Source organism: Bos indicus, chromosome 3 (assembly GCF_029378745.1).
Source record: "Bos indicus isolate NIAB-ARS_2022 breed Sahiwal x Tharparkar chromosome 3, NIAB-ARS_B.indTharparkar_mat_pri_1.0, whole genome shotgun sequence".
Lineage (NCBI taxonomy): Eukaryota > Metazoa > Chordata > Mammalia > Artiodactyla > Bovidae > Bos > Bos indicus.
The window spans coordinates 94567662-94581217 of record NC_091762.1 but is presented as its reverse complement, the minus strand read 5'-3'; positions in this window follow the sequence as shown (position 1 = coordinate 94581217).

The window sequence follows — 13556 nt, the reverse complement described above, 5'->3', positions numbered from 1 at the left end:
TCTGGCAGTTGGTGCTGGCCAAGGGCTGAGTGCCATAGTTTTTTCCCAGGAGGCTTCTAATCCACTGGCAGGCCAGACCAGTTCACATGGTGGTCTCAGGGCGGTGTTCCAAGACAGCAAGGCAGAAGACACAATCTATTGAGGCCTAGCCTCAGCAACTGCAAAACATCCCATATGCTGCATTCTATTGGCCAAATCAAGTCACAAGCCTGGCCCAGATTCAAAGGGCTTTGATTGAGAAGAGCAAAGTCACTTTACAAAGAGGCATGAATAGAGAGATGGGAGGAATCTGTGGCCTTTAACCAATCTACCACAGGGATGGGAACAGATTTAGATAATGAGAAAAAATGGTTAAGTATTTCAAACACCACTTCTTGCACTAATCAGCCCTTCTTTCTTCTCTGTGCCTCAGCTTTATCATTTGTAAAATAAATGAAAATGTGCATCACCAGGGCACACTGCTGTCCCCATGGGTGGAATCATACACACACACACACACACACACACACACACACAGCATTCAGCATGTGAACAGTCAGAACCCAGCCCCACCCAACACCCCTCTCTCTTGCCCATCGTACCAGTCCTTCACCAAAACCCACCTGTACTACTTCCTGAGAGTGCTCCATTCCATTCCTTCCTTGCCGCTGCATGGCCACAGCCTTCTCACTGTCTTAGACCCACAGTAGCCTCCAAACTTCTCATGTAACCACACTCCAACACTGCAGCAGAGGACTCTTCCTAACCCAGATTAAATCTGTTTAATATGCACATATGGCCTCTTGTGGTCTGGCCCCTATGACCCTCTGGTCTCATTAGTGGACACTCCCCCATCTCGCCCAAAGCTCCAGCAACATTAAATTACTTTTAGTTCCCAGAGTGTGACCTGTTCCATAACATTGCCTTGAATTTGTCTCAGTTTCTCCCACTACCTTGAATTCACTCATTCATTCACTCCCTCACCCACACAGCAAATAGTCCCTGATCCAAGATGCTCAGGGTCCATCCAAGATAGCAGGTTTTAAGACCCACTGATCTGAGTTCACAAAAGCATAGGCCAAACTGCAACCCAACATGATCTCCTAGATCATTCTTATAATTGCTGAATAGATAGGCATATAGATATTCACAAAAGATTTGTCACATCTATCATCTCATTCAACTTTCACAGTAAACCTATGAAGCGGGGATTGATTCATGCCATCCTGGATGAGAGGAAGAACTAAGTAGCCGATGGTTTCTTAGCTACTGAAAATAGGGAAAGCCAAGATTAAAATCAGCCACATTTGGCAAGACGTGGCTATTTTCTCACTGTGAAACACATCAATGGGGAGGAGCCTAAGTGTTAGGCCCCATGCTGGGATGCAGCGTTGAGACTTAAGCTGAATCTTCATGGATAAGTAGGAGTTAAACTCAAGGAGAAAGAAACAGGCAGAAGGGCTAGCATGAGCCAAACCCCAAAGGTATGCAATTATACAAAGGCTTCAGGGAACTTCAGGGATTGTAAGTCTCTGGAATCACAGACAGGATGAGCAAAGTACTTGTGATGAATGAGGTAGGAGGGTAAGTCAGAGCCAGAGGTCAGCCAGGGCCTGGGGAGCCACACTGAGGATGATGGACTCAAAGATCAGGGCAATGTGGAGCTGTTACATTGCTTTCTCCAGAGGGAACACTTGGTCCACTTTATACTTTTGAAAGAACTCAGCTTGGAGGATAATTACTTTATAATACTGTGATGGTTTTTAGAAAGAACTCAGTTTATACAGTGGAAATGGATCAGAGGTTCCAAGATACAGAGGACAAAGAGACCAGAGAGAAAGCTGGTACAGTGATGTCAAAAGAAATTATGAGTGGACTTCCTTGACAATCCAGTGGTTAAAACTCCACGCTTCCACTGCAGGCGGCACAGACTCCATTCATGGCTGGGGAGCTAAGGTCCTACAGGCCATGCAGTGTGACCAAAAAAAGAGAGAAACAGAATGAGCTTGAGCTGGGAGATGCAGTGGGACATAAAAGGATGAAAAAGATAAGATCTGGCAACTACTTGGATATAGATGGGGGGAAAAGATATGGAGGCAACTAGGGGAGTTCTGTGACTTGGGTGGTGCTATTCCCTATGAGAATGGAAGAGAAGTGACAGACACATGGGAAGTGGGGCCCAGAAGAGGGGGAACAAGAGCCCAGTGGTAAGAGCAGCAACTGAACTGGAAATGATTATTCATAAACGTCTTCATTAATTTTATTTAGCTTTAAGCATGCCGACCAGAGGATCAGATGGTTGGATGGCATCACCGACTCAATGAACATGAGTTTGAGCAAACTCTAGGAAATAGTGAAGGACAGGGAAGCCTGATGTGCTGCAGTCCATGGGGTCACAAAGAGTCGGACGTGACTTAGGGACTGAATAACAACAATCAGCATCTCAGTCAGGCCTTTCCCATGAAGCCCAGAAGCAGAATCTAGCACTATCAACTCCCTCATCTCTGCCTCCCCTGCCCTCTGGGCCTCTTTTTCCCTAGCTGTTAGAGAATACTTAGTCCATAATTTGACACAGACAATGACTAGACAGCATCCTGCTACCAGGGTTTTGGCTCAAAATTTAATTAAGATTTTACTGGGAAGCTAAATGAACCTCAGATCATCCCTCCCCCACCATCCAACATGGGCACTCCCTCTGTAGCCTTGGGATGCTCGCTTCCAAGGATGCGGAGACAATCTCCTCCAAGGCAGATTGCTTTGTCTTTGGACAACTCTTGTTGTCATGAAAATCCTCTTCTTTACTGACATCTGCCTGTTCATATCGTTCATCCTCTGCAACTAGTCCTTCATCATTATGTCATTCATTCATTCTTTCTATAAAGATTTGTTTGTATGTGCTAACACTTAGTGTTTCTGGCAGAGTACACAAATGTGAACTAAACAGAGAGAACCCTTGCTCATATGAAGGTTATGAATCCTAGAAGGACAGACAAACAGTAAATAAGGAAATAAAATCTAACATAATTCAGTTAGTGATGAGCACATTTAAGGAAATAGTCCAACAAGGTGATGGGATAGAAAATGACTGGCTGGGGGTGGTTTAGTCTCTGAGTCAGGCCCGATTCTTGTGACCCCATGGACTGTAGCTTGCTCAGCTCCTCTGCTCATGGGATTTCCTAGGCAAGAATACTGAACTGGGTTGCCATTTCCTTCTCCAAGGGATATTCCTGACCCAGGGATTGAACCTGCATCTCCTGTATTGGCAGGCGAATTCTCTATTGCTGAGCCACCAAGAAAACCCGAAAGTGACTAGAGGAGGGGCTATTGTAGAAAGAAAGTCTCTCTAAGGAAGTTTCATTTGAGTTGAGACCTGATAGAAGAGGAGTCAGCCTGTTTTAGGGATGAGGCACTTAAGGGGCAGAGAGGACAGAAGATTCTCTGAGTGTGAGACCATGACTAACTGGTCTCACCAAAGCCTCCCCCTTTTGCAGAGTGTTTACATGGCAATGGCATTAGCTCAGTTATGGTCAGTGGCTGGTGGTTCTTGTGTCCACAAGCCCACCCTAGGGACAAAATCCCCCTCAGTCTCATCAGTTATTACTCACAACTGACCAGTCCTCTTTCTGAACCATTTCTGTTAAATAGGGGGATTTAATTAAAATGAACTCAAAGGCTTTCTAAGATGACCAGTGTGGGATAATCAAAAGGACATACACTTTGGAATCAGAGAGTTTGTTGTTAATATTGTTTAGTTGCTAAGTCACGTCTGACTCTTTTGCAATACCATGGACTGTAGTTCAAATCCAACTTTCACCATTTGCTAATATGTGATTGAAGTACTGTTGATCGTACAGGTTGCTGATCTGTAAAATGGGGGTCAGAATGATTTCCTTAAAAGAGTTCAATCAAAAAATGATAGTGTATGTAATTTAGGGGATGCTCAATAGGATATTCAGTAACATCAGATACTTTTAGGGATCTGACAACTCTTACAACTAGGTATATCATGCTTGCCAATGACTTCTCTCATCAAATACATGTCTAGGGAACTTAAGAACAGTTGCCGCTTTCTTAGAAGCTATAAAGTGTCAGGTTGCCTCTCTAATCTTGGGAAAATATCTATGTCCTCTTTCTCAGAGGGCTTGCTGAAGGATACTGCTCAGGCTGCCTTGTGACCATTTGCAAAAGTTCAGTCTCATATTCCCCCTTGTGCTTTAAAAGGGAAATGCATTCTCTCCGGACTGATCAGTCTTCAGTCCGGCCTGAATATAGGGGCTGAAAGGAAGGGGTAAGCACTTAACTTAAGGAAACTTAAGCACTTAAGGAAAGATATACTCATCTGAATGCAGAGTTCCAAAGAATAATAAGGAGCGATAAGAAAGCCTTCCTCAGTGTACAATGGAAGGAAATAGAGGAAAACAATAGAATGGGAAAGACTAGAGATCTCTTCAAGAAAATTAGAGATTCCAAGGGAACATTTCATGCAAAGATGGGCACAATAAAGGACAGAAGCAGTATGGACCTAACAGAAGCAGAAGATATTAAAAAGAGGTGGCAAGAATACACAGAACTATACAAAAAAGATCTTAATGACCCAGATAACCATGATGGTTTGATCACTCACCTAGAGCCAGACATCCTGGAGTACAAAGTCAAGTGGACCTTAGGAAGCATCACTATGAACAAAGCTAGTGGAGGTGATAGAATTCCAGCTGAGCTATTTCAAACCCTAAAAGACGATGCTTTAAAATGCTGCACTCAATGTGCCAGCAACTTTGGAAAACTCATCAGTGGCCACAGGACTGGAAAAGATCAGTTTTCATTCCAGTCCGAATGTAGGGCAATGCTAAAGAATGTTCAAACTACCACACAATTGCACTCATTTCACATGCTAGCAAAGTAATGCTCACAATTCTCCAGGCCTAGCTTCTTCCATGGATAGACCTAAACAAAGGAAAGAACTGAAAAAATCAGTGATGTTTATTGCATGATAGGATAAATGCAACCTCATTAACAAATTCAACCAAGTCCTTTTCTCTCTGCATTTATCTCCCACCACCAACCCCCTTGATCCTTGTTCTCTGGATATACAGAATGACTTACAACTCCTAGAACCTACTTTACAACTCAGCATTTTGCATAGGCCTTTGTTTCTACAAAGTGCCTTCCTGAATACTCCTCCTTTATAAAGAAGACTCCTCCCTACTCATCCTTGTATCTATCTCATTCTTACTTGGAGGGAATTTAATCACTCCCACCTTTGTACTACTTCTGGACCTTAGGATTGCAGTTGGTACATGATAGCTAAAGTAAAATGTTCAGCCCTAGGAAATTGGGCCCATGCTTTAATACAAGTATTCATTTACGGTATACTCATGGATTAAGGAGCCGGGCAGGCTGCAGCCCATGGGAGTTGCAGAAGAGTCAGACACCACTTAGCTACTGAGCACACATGCACAGGCATAGCTAAAGGTTCTGAGCACTGGGACATCCTTAGTGGTACAGTGGTTAAAACTCCATGCTCCCAGTGCAGGGACCCAGGGTTCGATCCCTGGTCAGGGGACTAGATCCTGTGCGTGCGTGCTAAATCACTTCAGTCCTTTCCGACTCTTTGCGACCCTATGGACTGTAGTCTGCCAGACTCCTCTGTCAATGAGATTCTCTAGGCAAGGATACTGGAGTAGGCTGCCATGCCCTCCTCCAGGGGATCTTCCCGACCCAGGGATCGAATCCATGACTCTTAGGTCTACCTGCTTTGGCAGGGGTTCTTTAGCACTAGCACCTCCTGGGAAGCCCAGATCCTGTGCGCCACAACTAAAACCCAGTGCAGCCAAATAAAAATAAAACAAAGATACTGAGCACTAGAAATACAATAATAAGCAAGTCAGATACAGTCCCCAGTCTCACAAAACTTACACTCTGGTAAGGAAGGCAGACATTCCCAACTAATCACATCAGTAATTACCATTGTGATCATTGTTTTGAAGGGAAAGTGATGGGAGATATAAAAGAAAGAGCTGTACTGGTGCTGTGATCATGGAATATTTCACAAAGCAACATTTAGGTGGGATTTCTGAAGAATGAGTTGGGCAAATATATGGGGAAGGACACTCCAAATAAAGGGAAAAGTGTGTGTAAAGACCATTGAGTAACTTGGAAAAATGGAAAGAAAACCAATGTGGCTGGAATTTGTAATAGAATGAGAGAATGACATGCAGTGCAGCTGGAGAGAGACTTGGGAGCCAAATTATACCACTCTTTTAAACAACATTATTGATTTTGGACTTTGTCCTGGAACTAATGGAGGAGAGTCAGCAAAGAGTATCAAGCATGAAAAATGAAACAATCAGACTCTGTTACAAAGAGAGCAGTCCCTGTGGAGAACATCTGGAGAGAGGGGCAAGGATGGATGCAAGGAAATCACCTAAATAGCTATTCATTTATTTAGCCATCTCATTAATATTTATTGAATGCCTACCACATGCCAGATTCTATACTACGCCTTGCTGCTGGGGCTGCTGCTGCTAAGTTGCATTAGTCGTGTCTGACTCTGTGCGACCCCATAGACGGCAGACCACCAGGCTCCTCTGTCCCTGGGATTCTCCAGGCAAGAACACTGGAGTGGGTTGCCATTTCATTCCCCAATGCATGAAAGTGAAAAGTGAAAGTAAAGTCATTCAGTTGTGTCCGACTGTTAGTGACCCCATGGACTGTAGTCTACCAGGCTCCTCCGCCCATGGGATTTCCCAGGCAAGAGTACTGGAGTGGGGTGCCATTGCCTTCTCCGATACTACACCTTGAGGATACAGCAATTAACAAGATGGATAAAAGCCCTACCTGATGGATAGTACACTGTAAAAGTCTAGGTGACAAATGCTGGTGGTCTAGACAATGGTGGTGATGATAGAGATGAAGAAGAGTGTGTTAGTCAGCTTGGGCTGCCATAATCCAGTACCACAGACTATGTGGGTTAACAGCAGATTTGTTTTCTCACAGTTCTGAAGGCTAGAAGTCTGAGATCAGGATTGATTTCTTAAGGCCTCTCTGCTTAACTTACAGAGAACCGTCTTCTTCTTGGTCTTCACTTGCTCTTCCCTGTGTGTGTCTATGTCCTAATCTCTTCCTCTGAGAATATCAGTCCTATTGGATTAGGACCTACCCATATGACCTCATTTTAACTTAATTACTTCTCTAAAGGTCGTATCTCCAAATACAGTCACATTCAGAGGTTGGGGGTTAGGGCTTCAACATATTAATTTGGAGGTAGCTATGATTCAGCCTATAACAAGGATTTAAAAAATATCTAGGAAAACAAATGAACAATAATTGATGATTAAGGAGTAAGATAGAAGGAGATGTCAAGGATGGGTCTCAGGCTGCATGTGTGCTCAGTCCCTAAGTCATGTCAGACTCTTGTGACCTGCATGGACTGTAGCCCGCCAGGCTCCTCTGTCCATGAGATTCTTCAGGCAAGAATACTGGAGTGGCTTGCCATTTCCTTCTCAGGTTTCTAGCATGTAAAATAATAGGGTGATGCTATTGACTTATTTGATAAGGAACAATGAAAGTTCACTGTTCACCAGGATCCATTTCCTGTTTTTCAGTAGTTGTGGTTCTCTTGGAGTCCTGAAGCAATGTACAAAAATATATAGTTTGGCCAGCAGCATATCACAATGTTTATTGGCACATGATATCAAATACATGGAGGAGGGATTGGATCATCCATGCAAGTCTGAATGAGAAAGAGCTTTCAAAAATGACTTTATCAGCCAAACTTTCCTCATTCACTTCCAATCTCATATCTCCTACCGTTATCTTAGCAGGAATCATTTAGGTGGAGTTGCCAAAGCCAAAGTGTAACACGTAGAGTGTTAAAGAGAGAATGAGGTGAGGAAAGCTTGACCATGTGTGTGCTAAGTCTCTTCAGTCATGTCTGACTCTTTGCAACCCTATGGACTGTAGCCCGTCAGGCTCCTTTTGTCCGTGGGATTCTCCAAGCAAGAATACTGGAGTGGGTTGCCATTTCTTTCTCCAGGGGATCTTCCCGACCCAAGGATGGAACCCAGATCTCTTATGTCTCCTACACTGTCAGGTGGGTTCTTTACCACTAGCACCCCCTGGGAAGTGGATCAGGCAAATAGCACGTAAGTCCACAGATGGTTTGTTTTTAGATAAGAAATGCCAATGCTTATTTATTTTTGCACAGGAATAACCCAGTAGAGATAGAGTGATTAATTATATAAGAGAGAAAAGGGAACATTTACAGAAAATAAAAAAAGTCTGAAGACAGGGAGGGGATGACTCCAGAACTCAATTAGCCTCTGAAAAGTAGAAATTGGGCTTCCCAGGTGGCGCTAGTGGTAAAGAATCCACCTACCAATGCAGGAGAAACAAGAGACCCAGGTTCAATCCCTATATTGGGAGGATCCCCTGAAGTAGGCAATGGCACCCCACTCCAGTGTTCTTGCTTGGAAAATTCCATGGGCAGAGGAGTCTTTTGCACTTTAGTCCATGGGGTTGTAAAGAGTCGGACACTACTGAGCAACTGAGCACAGGACAGAAGTAGAAAATATCTCTTTCACTGGAATAAAAGGGTAGGATAAAAGGATGAGACAGATGCAGGGAAGGTGTGTAGATTTACCAGTAAAAAGTTGAGGGAGTTATAGTAGAAGATCTGGATAAGGTTAAAGTGTAATGGAAGATACTGATCAGTTAGGTTGAAAGGATAAACAGTTGATTGTAATCAGAGAATATTTCTGAATTCAGGGTTTCAAAGGTAAAAGAGTTTTGAGTGATAACACGATGAGACCATTGGAGTGGGTGGGTGGCTGAAATAGAGTGGAGGTTATTGACGATAAGGAGGTCAAATAAACAAAAGGCCAAGGTAATAGATGATGGTTTTTCATGGATTTTCATGAAAATGGAAAACCAAACTTCAATTGACTTATTGGAATATCAGCTCATACATCTTGAAGTGCACAAAGGGGGATTCAAGGTTGACTTAATCCATTGCTCCAACCATGTTTCACTTCAATTTTTTCAGTATTTCATCCCCTTCATGTGTTGGTTTCACATTCCATCTAGTAGCGAGTAAGAATATCCTGTGAGACCTCTCAGAATTTCTAAAATATTAATTTGAGTTATAAATCATTCCAAGAGATAAATTGTTATCCAAACTTATTTAATCATGGAAAGTCTTTCTAGGGGCACTAGTGTTGCATGGAATATACTTTGGGAAATGCTGCTATAACCTGGTTAAGCAACAGTTATTGACTCCTACAGTGGCTAGCCACAGAATCTTATACTCTGGTTTATGTAAGAAAAAAAAAGAATTTGTTAAGCAACACTGACTAGATCACAAACTACCCGGGGATGCTGGAGTACCAGGCTTGGTACTGAAGACTTGCTGGGGAAGACACAATTGCTTCACCACCAAGCACTAAGTTTGTACTGCTGACACCACTAGCCTCCAACACTGGACACCTCTGTGGGCACTATAACCACCACTGCCCCAAGAACTCAGTCTTCCTGCAAATGGTGTTATCTTGTGCTGCATGAAAGTGTGCCACATTGGGTGAGCTGGGGTCATTTGCCTATAGTCTAGCTGCAAAGGGGGCTGGGAAAGCAATTATCTGGTATTTCCAACTTCTAAAATGGAAAGAGGGTCCCACCTCCCTCCAAAACTTAAAAGGTAAAGGATTTTTAGAACCTAAGAAAGATAATTTAATGCAATAGCTAAAAATAATTTTTAAATATCTATATAATATACTAATTTATTTGCCCAACCTGAACTATATTATTTCCCACCTAGTCATATCTAAACTTAAAAAAACCTAGTCATATCCCCCCACCTAGTCATATCTAAACTTAAAAAAACCTCAATATAATGCAACTCAAAATATAATTACCCACTCACCAAAAGCAGTACAACCCAAAGTCTCATCATTTACTACATCCAATTACAAATGTAGAACTTCTAAGTGACATTTTTGGAATATGATTTAGATATGACATCTTTTCTAAAATACTTGTGTATGTATGCATGCATGTATGTACATATTTGGCTGCGCTGGGTCTCACTTGCATCAAGTGGGATCTTTAGCTGCAGCATGTGAACTCTTATGTGATCTTTAGCTGCAGCATGTGAACTGCAGCATGTGGGGTCTAGTTTCCTGACCAGGGATCAACCTCAGGCTCTCGCATTGGGAATGCAGAGTCTTAGCTACTGGACCACAAGGGAAGTTCCCTGTATATACAATATCTTAATTAGGAAGTTTACCACTATAATAAGCAAGGTCCTGTTGTAGATAATAGGAACCATGCTAGCTATTTTAATTAGAAAGCATTTAATACAGGGAATTAGGTACTGAAATGATCAGAGGAACACACATTAGCCTGGTCCCCAAGGAAGGACTCCAAGAAAATCGTTATCTGTCCTGACATGGGAAATGAAACTTGACATCAATCTGGAAGGTAGAGAATCAGGAATCTGCTCTCCAAGGTTCTGGTTCTGGAATCACACCATCTTGGCCATCACGTAATCTTAGCCATCATCTGGAATTAAGGAAGCCATTGTCCTCCTGGAACACACTGTGATAGCTATTAATACAGCCTGAGATCAGGAAGCTGCTGCCAGAATAGTTGACTCTTGGGCCACGTCACACCTGCAAAGTCACACCAGCAAAATGGAGGCCTCACACTCTGCAACTCTTCCCCAGCAGTTCCATCTTCAGATCTCACATGCAAGCATCACTGTAAAGTGTGTTCACTGCTCAGAAAATACTGAGTGAGACAGCATGATGGCAAGTAGAGCGGTTAGCAAGTGGTACAGATGGTGGTACTAAAGCAGAAACTTGGTGGAAGGGAATTTCAGATTCAGTTCAGTTTAGTTGCTCAGTTCAGTTCAGTCATTCAGTCATGTCCGACTCTTTGCGATCCCATGAATCGCAGCAAGCCAGGCCTCCCTGTCCATCACCAACTCCCGGAGTTCACTCAGACTCACGTCCATCGAGTCAGTGATGCCATCCAGCCATCTCATCCTCTGTCGTCCCCTTCTCCTCCTGCCCGCAATCCCTCCCAACATCAGAGTCTTTTCCAATGAATCAACTCTTCGCATGAGGTGGCCAAAGTACTGGAGTTTCAGCTTCAGCATCATTCCTTCCAAAGAAATCCCAGGGCTGATCTCCTTCAGAATGGACTGGTTGGATCTCTTTGCAGTCCAAGGGACTCTCAAGAGTCTTCTCCAACACCACAGTTCAAAAGCATCAATTCTTCGGCGCTCAGCCTTCTTCACAGTCCAACTCTCACATCCATACATGACCACAGGAAAAACTATAGCCTTGACTAGATGAACCTTTGTTGGCAAAGTAATGTCTCTGCTTTTGAATATGTTATCCTTGGAGAGGTTGTATAACTGTGATCAGTGGCCCTGATGCTCATGGCCTAGGATGGCACAGGAGAGCTACCCAATGAAGGGAACAGAAGTGGTGCTGAGGAGCTGGAAGGACCACCTAGAAGGGCCCTACTGACAAAGGGGCCAAGTGTATGGACTGAATAGTGGAGGCTGATAAAATAGACATCCCAGCAGATGCCTTCATGGAAAGATGTACCAAGATCAGGTAGCCGCACATTATACCTCAGAAGATACAAGCCTGGGCAGTGTCTCATATCTGAGGTCATGACATCATATAATTCTCTGAGACTTAATGCCATCCAGGAGAAGAGGAAAAAGAAATCCTGAAGTTGACCTAGTTTAAACCTAAAATAACCTAAAAAACATTGAACCTGACTTTAAGAGGTTTTGCTGTCTTAATGCAGAATGACAGTTTAAAGAGGAATTGTTATTGGAATATACAATTGTTTCTCTTTTTTTGTAATTGTATTAGTTGGTTTGAAGATTTATACTTGCTACACAGCCTAAGTCATTGATGCAATCCTTAAGTTGGTTGACTTGAATAAAAATTACCTAGTATGGTGTAGTAGCTAAAGGCATAGATACAGGGGCCAAATTGCTCACATTCAAATACCAACTCTGATCCCAGTAGCTTAGGTGAATTACTTACCCACTGTGTGCCTCCATATCCCTATCTATTATTTTATAAAGCACAGATGATGATGGAAATAGAACCAAATCCATCAGGTTATTGTTAGGATAAATGAGTTAATGTGACTGCAAGATTTAAAACAGTTCCTAGCACACAGTGCTGTATAAATATTTGCACCTTCAGCTGAAGAATGTTTGAAACCCATAGTCTTGAAACTTCTATGGTTGCATGACCACTGAAAGAATTTTGGAAAACTATGTGCTTTCAAGTTGACCTCTGAAAGCGTCACCATTTAAATAATTGCAAAGGACGTAATTTTTACTGTACTGTAAATATTAACATTTAGAAAAAGTTGTTATGTCACTTTTAAAAAATATATCCATTAGAGTCTAAGTACCACAGGAATTTTATATCCATATACCCACTGAATTTTTTTCTACCTTATTCACTTAAAATTAATAGATGGACAGGGTCTTAACAGTTGGGAATTTTACATCATTGTTATTTTTGAATTTTTATTTCACTCTATACCACAGAATTATAAACTAACATAATGTATGTACGAGTAGGAAATGGCAGTCCATTCCAGTGTTCTTGCCTGGAAAATTCCATGGACAGAGGAGCCTGGTGGGCTGCAATCCATGGGGTCATGAAGAGTTGGACATGACTGAGTGCCTGAGCACGCACAAAGGATTTATATGCTTAAAACTCTCTTACTGATCATCACCATGTCATACCTCTCAATAGTAAATATTTATATTTAATTGGAATTAAAATGCTAAAATTTTCTTTGGCTATAAGAATCTAAGAGATGTTAGACAATTTTTCTACCCTACTTTACAACCTCTTGATCTTTTTCCTGCTTTGGCAGTCACTGTGGTAACCAGCTACATTTGGAAGTTGAGGACACCACCATAAAGCTGCATTCCCTTATCTCTTGTTTTATGCTTGCATGGCTCTTTGTTGCCTCTGTATCTGTTCTTCCAGGAAATTAGCTCCTCGGTGCAGCTCTGGACCAATGAGGTAACCAGCTCAATAATGTACTCTACTTTGGTTCTCCCTCCTATGCTTCACTTTCACCAGTCCCGCATTCCTTTTCCTTAGAATCTCTTCCTAAAATATATTACCTGAATAGGCCTTATCTCAGGCCCTGCTTTTAGGGGAACTTAAGCTAAAATCCCAGAGTTAAAATTTTTCTTCCAGATTCAGCTATTGTTACAAGAATTATTATTAGTATGTCAATCAAAATAACACACATTACAAATTATAATAATTAACACTAAAGTTTTATTAAAACTTTAATAAAACTACATCTCAGTGACATGACTTTTTAAAAATGTCATCATATATCCATGGGAAGAACATTACTTACAGCTATAATGAGACAAGATTCAGCATTAACCATTTTTTATATCAAGTATTCGCAAAATGTTAAAAAAAATTTTCAAACAGATTCTAAGCATATGCAAAAGTTTTAGCTTATTAATAAGGACCAGCAAGATGAAAAAACCAATTCAAAGTTGAAATAAGATT